This window comes from Poromitra crassiceps, assembly GCF_964638095.1.
Source record: "Poromitra crassiceps genome assembly, chromosome: 7".
Taxonomy (NCBI): domain Eukaryota; kingdom Metazoa; phylum Chordata; class Actinopteri; order Beryciformes; family Melamphaidae; genus Poromitra; species Poromitra crassiceps.
Window position 1 is genome coordinate 42,160,982 of NC_139628.1, and position 7,500 is coordinate 42,168,481.

The following is a 7,500-nucleotide window of genomic DNA, read 5'->3' on the forward strand; positions in this document are numbered from 1 at the left end:
TGATTGTCATGCTTTCGGGCCGATTGATTGGCTGGCCTGGCAAGAGGGCGGGCCGGCCTAGACGGCATTTCCACCGGAGGCGGGACGTGCGGGGTTGTTTTGTGTGCGGGCAACAGAGGCTCACGCTGGAGAGAAGGTTGATGCTTGATGCTAGCAATAGCCCAAACGTTGTTATGGTGGCTGGCCTTTGATTGTGGTAAAGGAAGTTAAAGCTTAACTTTAAAGAATAATACCCGAGTCCAACAAGAGCCAAAGTAGTATGATGATGATACATCAGACAACAGATCAAAGCCACTTGCTTTTGATTTAGCACTGCGTCAGTATATCCGTGACAGCATCATGCACTGTCGCTTAAAGGCCTTTACTCCAGCCTGTAATCATGACCTTACTCTGCATTGTCCTGGATGATGAAGCAGCATTCAGATTGAACAAAGGTAAAATATTCCACACGTTTCATTATTTGCAGTCACTCGTGATAGATGGAGAATCGCAATCAAATCCCGATAATGTTCAGAGGCAGCCTTAGCTCCAGGGTATTTTATCATTTCTACGATATTTCATATTTCAGATGTTTCTGAGTCATGCCCTGACAATGTTAATTAGCCATAGGCTACTACTGTTCGCCAAATATTTTTTGACAATTTTGTGCTCAATTTCAAAAAGTTAAGTATTTGCTCAAATGGAACGATGATGTATGACTCAATGGAACACACACTACAATATGTCATGTCAATTCGATCCTGACTGAGGATGAGCTAGCTAAGTAAGTAAGTAACTAAGTAAGTGTTAAGTAGCTACCTAGCATGTTAGCTACATTAGCTAAGCCCACTGCCTGCTGCTGTAACCACTTCGCCGGGCTCAAAACGCCACGGAGTGACCAAAAGATTTGCTTGTTAACCATTTCAAGTCACGCTCTTTCCAATAAGACCATCAGCTTTGAAATTCATCGGCAGGTTGTTGAGTGGTAAGTAATAATGCAGCTTGCAGCTAAGCTAATGTTATACGCCGGTTCCCGGCTATAGCGCAGACAGAAGTCGTGTTTCCATTACCCTCAGAAATGCGCAAAATCTAAATATCGCAATAGAAATTGGGTAAGGGAAACACGTAAATTTCGAAAAACCTCCCAAATATCGCAAAACGTTTTTGCGCTCTCATGAGGTGGTTTTTCAGACGTGTCGATATAGCAGTTTATCGCAAAAGTGTAATGGAAACAGTTTTTTCGCATTAGCACGTCATGTGACCCATTCTGCTTTGGAAAAGCAGCGAAAAATGAGGAAGAAACGGTTCGATAAGCCGTGGCAAAACCTCCGCAGCAATGGAAAACTTTGAAGCAACGCTAGCAGAAAGACGAGTGTTATGCAAATATATAAAATAGATAATGTTTAATGGCAGAAATCGGTCCATGGTGACAGGCTGCCTGTGTGCGGGCATTTGGCACAGCGCGAGATAAGGGGATGAAAAGCAAGCACACACCGGTGCGGTGCGTGCTCCTGACTGAAGTGAATACAGTGACTGTGAGTAATACATTACACACGTTTCAGGTGCAGTGTTATAATTATAATAGCTACACAACATTGTGATTATTGACCAAATCAGCCTTTTCCCCCCTCCATCTCTAAATCGGACCAGTTGTAGGCTATTAGGCTATTAGGCTTTTTTCCTCTGCCTGTTGCGCTCACTGCATTCACCGCAGCCAGCAACATTTTGCGACTCATTTTATTTTGAATTGATAATCAGGCTCGTTTATATGCGTTGTAACTTCATGTTGTGATTTGCATTGACCATTGGTTGGATTTGAGCATGCAGGGGACGGGATATGGGGCAGATCCACTGTGGCAGGCAGCTGCTGGTAGGCTAATGGGAATTGCGTTCAGGTGTGCACTCCGTCAGACCAAAACTCAACTTCAATGGAAACGCCTACAAGTCGCAATTGTACATTGTCGAAGTTGTAGAAATATCGCAATTATTTTGCGAAAAACTGTAATGGAAACACAGCTAGAGAGTATTGAAGGAAAGAGACAGATTTCTTGTGCTTTTTTGACGACAGCGCTGCCGCCATGATGTTGCAGTGGGACAACCTATTATTAGCCTTCGATTCTCATCAGGGTAAGATCTTTGGCACAGAATCAGATGACGTGCGACCATATAGCGGTTGTTAGAACGGTTTGAAATAGATCAACCGTTAGTTATACAGGTAGAAAAACTGACTGGAGGGGGGGGGGGGGGGGGGGGCTTGAAAGATCTCCCACACCTTGCAGCGGACATGACTCACATTGGGGCAGCCTCCTCCTGGTTTCTCTCCCGCTCTCGACTCGACTCGACCGCCTGCCGCTGTTCACCTGGCAGCAGGGGAGGAATGAGAGGGCAGAACGCCATTGACTCAAACTCTCCACCGACACAACAGCCGGCTCGCGACACTATCCTTGACTGACATGGTGGCCAACTAAAGCAAAGGGGGGAATAGCAGAGGCTGCAGGTTGGATCACGCAGCGCACTCTTGGCTTTCACCTTCACGCGAAATGTCTGGAGGGGATGCGTCGTGTTTGGAATGTGCCACACACAGACATCTGTCATGACGCATTGTACAAGCAACACAGACAGACTGATGAAGACATCAAATGCCATGATGACACATACTGCACTGTAGACTTCATGAGGGATACAAATGTTGGTGTTCATGATTTACGACAAAGCAGCGATGTGTAGGAGGAGGTGGCCCAGTTCAACCATATTCACCGTGTAGGTCGAGATTTCACAAAACAATACAGGCATCAGGAATGCATGACTACAGATTGTTGTCTCAACTTCTGTTTTGGCACTGTTTGTTTACACTGGTTTTCAACACTGGTATCAATATCTATTCAACTGTTCATCCACAAATGAAAAATCCAGCAAGTAGTTTGTCTCCAGCCATGGCATTTTAAGACTTCAATCAAAAGGACTCGTGAAAATGGTTTGTGTTCATTTTATTTGAAACATATAGAGACCATCGCGCGATGGGATCTCACCAGCCGTGACGCCCGGTACTTAAAAAACAAATGTGGGCCAGGGCCGTAAAAGTGGGGAGGCAATGTGGGGGGCCAGCCCCCTTGCTTGGATCACACCCATTTTCGAAAACTCGGCCTTCGTTTTTTTTAATAGGTATTTTTGCCTTTATTGGAAGCGACAGTAGAGAGACAGGATAGGTGGGGAGAGAGAGGGGAGAGAGACCACGTGCTCTACCAGGTGAGCCACCGGGATGCGACCCTCTTCTTGATCTCAAACGACACACCTGTGATGTTTCGTCACTGCATCTCGCACTGTTTCTACACTCCCTCCCTGCAGATACCCTATTTGACCTTTTGTGACGTCAGACACTGTAGGGTCCATGGCCATGTTCTGAAGTGGTATTTACCGACGCAGCGGTACCTCCAGGTATCTGTCTGCCGTCTTTCCCATATGACACCAAGGCAGCACCATAAACACATCCACTCACTGACTGACGAGAGGGAAAGACGTGCCAAACAGCCCCGAGAGCTACAGGTAAATAAATACACCCCAGATAACAAGCTCACATCTCTCTCTCTACTGCCACCTAATCTACTTCCTCCCTCTCCCGCCATCTCTTCCTCGGTGGTGTCAGCCCCCCCCCCCCCCTCCTCCCTCCGCCTCCTCTCTTGTCGCGTGTTGTCGTGGCAACACCCGCGGCCGCCCCATTATAATGCCTGCGTGTTTATAAAGTGGAGTTGCTGCTTCGCCGCTGCTGGTTTCCCCCTTTTCTCTCTTTGTGCCTTTGAAATGGAGAGTAAAAAAAAAAAAGTGGAGCGCCAGACGGGAGGAGGAGGAGAGGAGGAGGAGGAGGAGAGGAGGAGGATAAGATGGTTAGGGGGGTGTGGGGGGTGTGTGAAGGAGCTCTAGTGATCGTTTAGCACTACTTCTCTGGCTTTTATCTGTCCTTAAAGCGCGCTTTCCACATTTCCTTTTGTCTGCCATGTTGTAGGGCTGAAGGTTGAACACACACACACACACACACACACACACACACACACACATACACACACACACACACACACACACACACACACACACACACACACACGCACACACACACACACACACACACACTCAGCTTCGCACAGAGAGACAGGGTGTACTGAGCTATTAGATGCGTTGATGAGGAGCCCCGTATCAAAGAGAATCGACAATGAGAACAAACACATGCAGCGGATGAAACGCCTCCTCTGTGTTTGGCTCCAGGAGAACACACACACACACACACACACACACACACACACACACACACACACACACACACACACACACACACACACACACACACACACAACACCTCCTAACGAGGAGCTGTGATTGTGTGTGTGTGTGTGTGTGTGTGTGTGTGTGTGAGAGAGAGAGAGAGACACAGAGAGAGAGAGAGAGAGAGAGAGAGAGAGAGAGAGAGAGAGAGAGAGAGTGATTAGTATTTGTCTTCTTATATTTGTTTGATGTATACTGCCTGTTCATATCTGTTTGGAATTGTTTGACAGTGTGTGTACATGAGTAGACTGACGTGTGTGTGTGTGTGTGTGTGTGTGTGTGTGTGTGTGTGTGTGTGTGTGTCTAAGTGTAATCTCCCAGATAAGGTAGGCAGATAGAGTGCAGATAGACAGGGGCGTTGGGGATGAGATTGCAGGATGGGCTTAAAGCTGAAGCTGTAAATCACTTAACCTGGGGCTAATGGGCTTATAGGCTGCACTACAGTGCACGCACGCACACGCACACACACACACACACACACACACACACACACACACACACACACACACACACACACACACACACACACACACACACACGAATGAATGAAAAAGGAAAATTGTCACCAAAAATGAAGAGCACATACACGCAAGGAAGCGAGCGAGCGAGCTGTCACTTTGCTGTCACTCAAACCATTCTACCAGTTCAACACGTCCTCATACCCAAATGACACGATACGATGATTTGACTCCCAAAACATATGAGCGAAGCAGTGCGTGCGGGGGATACCGGGGGGGGTGGGGGGGGAGGTGATGGGGGGCAGGGTGTCTTATATTCGCGGGGGCTTTCGGGCCTCGTTGAAGCGGCGAATGGCAGTTGCAAAGAAGCTGTTCTTGTGATGAGAAGTTCTGGTTCTGCCAGACCTCACCCAGTCTTCTGCCAAGGGGGGAGTGCCTCGAAGAGTTTATGGCCTGGGTGCGAGGGAGGGGGTGGGCCGTGATTCTCCGAAGCCGCTTCAGCGTCCTGGCAGGTGTGCAGGTCCTGACCGCACAAGAGGTCGCATTCGTAAAAACATTGGTCATTTTAACCCCCATATGAAAATGGACCAATGTTCAGGACGGGCTGGTTCACTCACACACAGTGGGGTATAGTTGTGTGCACATCCAACCTGTTTTTCAGCCAGGTGCCGGACATGTGAAGATAGAAAGAGTGGATATCCAACTCTGCACACTGGAGTAGCTCCCAATAAAAGCAATGTTTCCACCTCAACACTTTGCCTGATGGAGAGCCATTGTTGGGGTTGCTTCGTTATTTTGTAGTCAATACATAGATAGTCTGTGTGGGAATGCCCACAAAATGTTACCATGGCTGGCGTGCGATTGGGGTAAAAAAAAATTCTCACTGGGGTGACTCACCAAAGGACGGCGCTGCGGCTCTACACTACAGGATTGGGGATTCTAAAGCAGGTACATAGACGTATGTTCAGATGTGCGTTTATTGCGGTGTCTGCCTGGGCTGGGCTATAGCAGCTAAATGCTAACTATGCTGAATGTGGAGAACGGGGGGATTTACCCCACCATGACCACGCCCGATGTCTATGATGAGACCAGGCCCGTAGCCAGGGTTTGAGAAATACCGAGGTCATTTTAGCACGGCGTGGGGGGTCCAGGGGGGGCTCTCCCCCCCCCGGATAGAAAATTTTGTCCATTTTAAAGTAAAATGCTTCAATCTGGTGCACTTTGAGAGCAAAATGAAGAGGCTAGATCTATAAAGAACTACAGACATCATGTTAGATTAATATCCTCTTTACTGTGCTGTTGCTTTAAAATGATACAAAAAATAAATGTCTCCCCATATAATATAATTTATATTCTCCATACAGGTCACATGGCAGAATACTGCTCAATTAAATATGATGGCCCATCTACACAAACATCCCTTACAGGGGAGTTACTTACCCATTCACTTCAATAGAACTGTCCCCAAAGTCTAGCCTCAATGCAAAATCTGAATGTTGTGAGTTATCTCTCTTCCTTCTATAGCACACAGAGAGGAAGCAAATTGTTGCATTTCCGATCAACTGTCACAATTTTTTATTTATTTATTTTTATTTATTTTTTGGTGTGGAAAATACCGAGGTCATGACCTCGGTGTCCTCAATGGTAGCTACGGGCCTGGATGAGACATCGACTCAACCTATATTGGGAGCTACTCACGTGTACACACACACACGCACGCATGCACACGCACGCACGCACGCACGCACGCACGCACGCACGCACGCACGCACGCACGCACGCACGCACGCACACACACACACACACACACACACACAGGACACAAACACACACACACACACACACACACACAGGACACAAACACACCCTCTCCTCCATTCAGGGTCACATATGGCGGGCCATTCTCCTGGTCAGGAGCTCATTACGTTTCTCATGATGTGTGTACACAGACTGGGGCCGTCCTCTGCACCTGTTGAGGTGTGATATACCGCCTCTCTGTTCACACCTGCTCCTCTCCTCCTCCTCCTCTTCCTTCGTCTCGCACTTTTCTTCTCATCCCTCCATCTGTCTACCTGCCTCTGTTCATCAAGCCCCCCTCCCCTTCCCTCTCTCTGTCCACCCTTTTCACAGCAGCCCCTTTATGTCTCAAGGCAGGGTAAATGCAGGTGTAACCAATAACGTGAATGATGGTTTCCAACTTCCATTCCATTTAGTTTAGCTTATTAAGTTCCCAGCCCCCATTATAGCTGCAGCAAATGCTACAGCTATTCTTACTGGGGTCCGAGACATACTGTAACATTATACAGTAAATGACACATACAATATATACACGACAAAATATTGATATAGCAAGATGAAACAATACACTGCACAACAGTACATTTATTCACATAAATGTTCTTTCAGTAGTCAATGTTCATCAAAATCATAAATGTGGTCTGTTTCATGCTTTCATATCATCTGCAATCCACAAACATGAAAACAAAAGCAAAAATAAAATAAATAAAACTAGAAATAGAAAAAGAAAATGCATTATAAAATGTCACATCAGTGACCTTGCATAATTGTTGGTGTTTCAGTGCCAGGGCCCTCATCGCTATTGGTTACACCTGTGTTTATCCTGCTTTGAGACACAAAGCGGCTGCTGTGAAAAGGGTCTATTCCGAAGGACCACGCCGTTGCCGAGGCTACCGCCGCCATTGTGTACCCGGTTGCCAGGCGACCGGTCGCCGTGGCGATGATGGAGAAT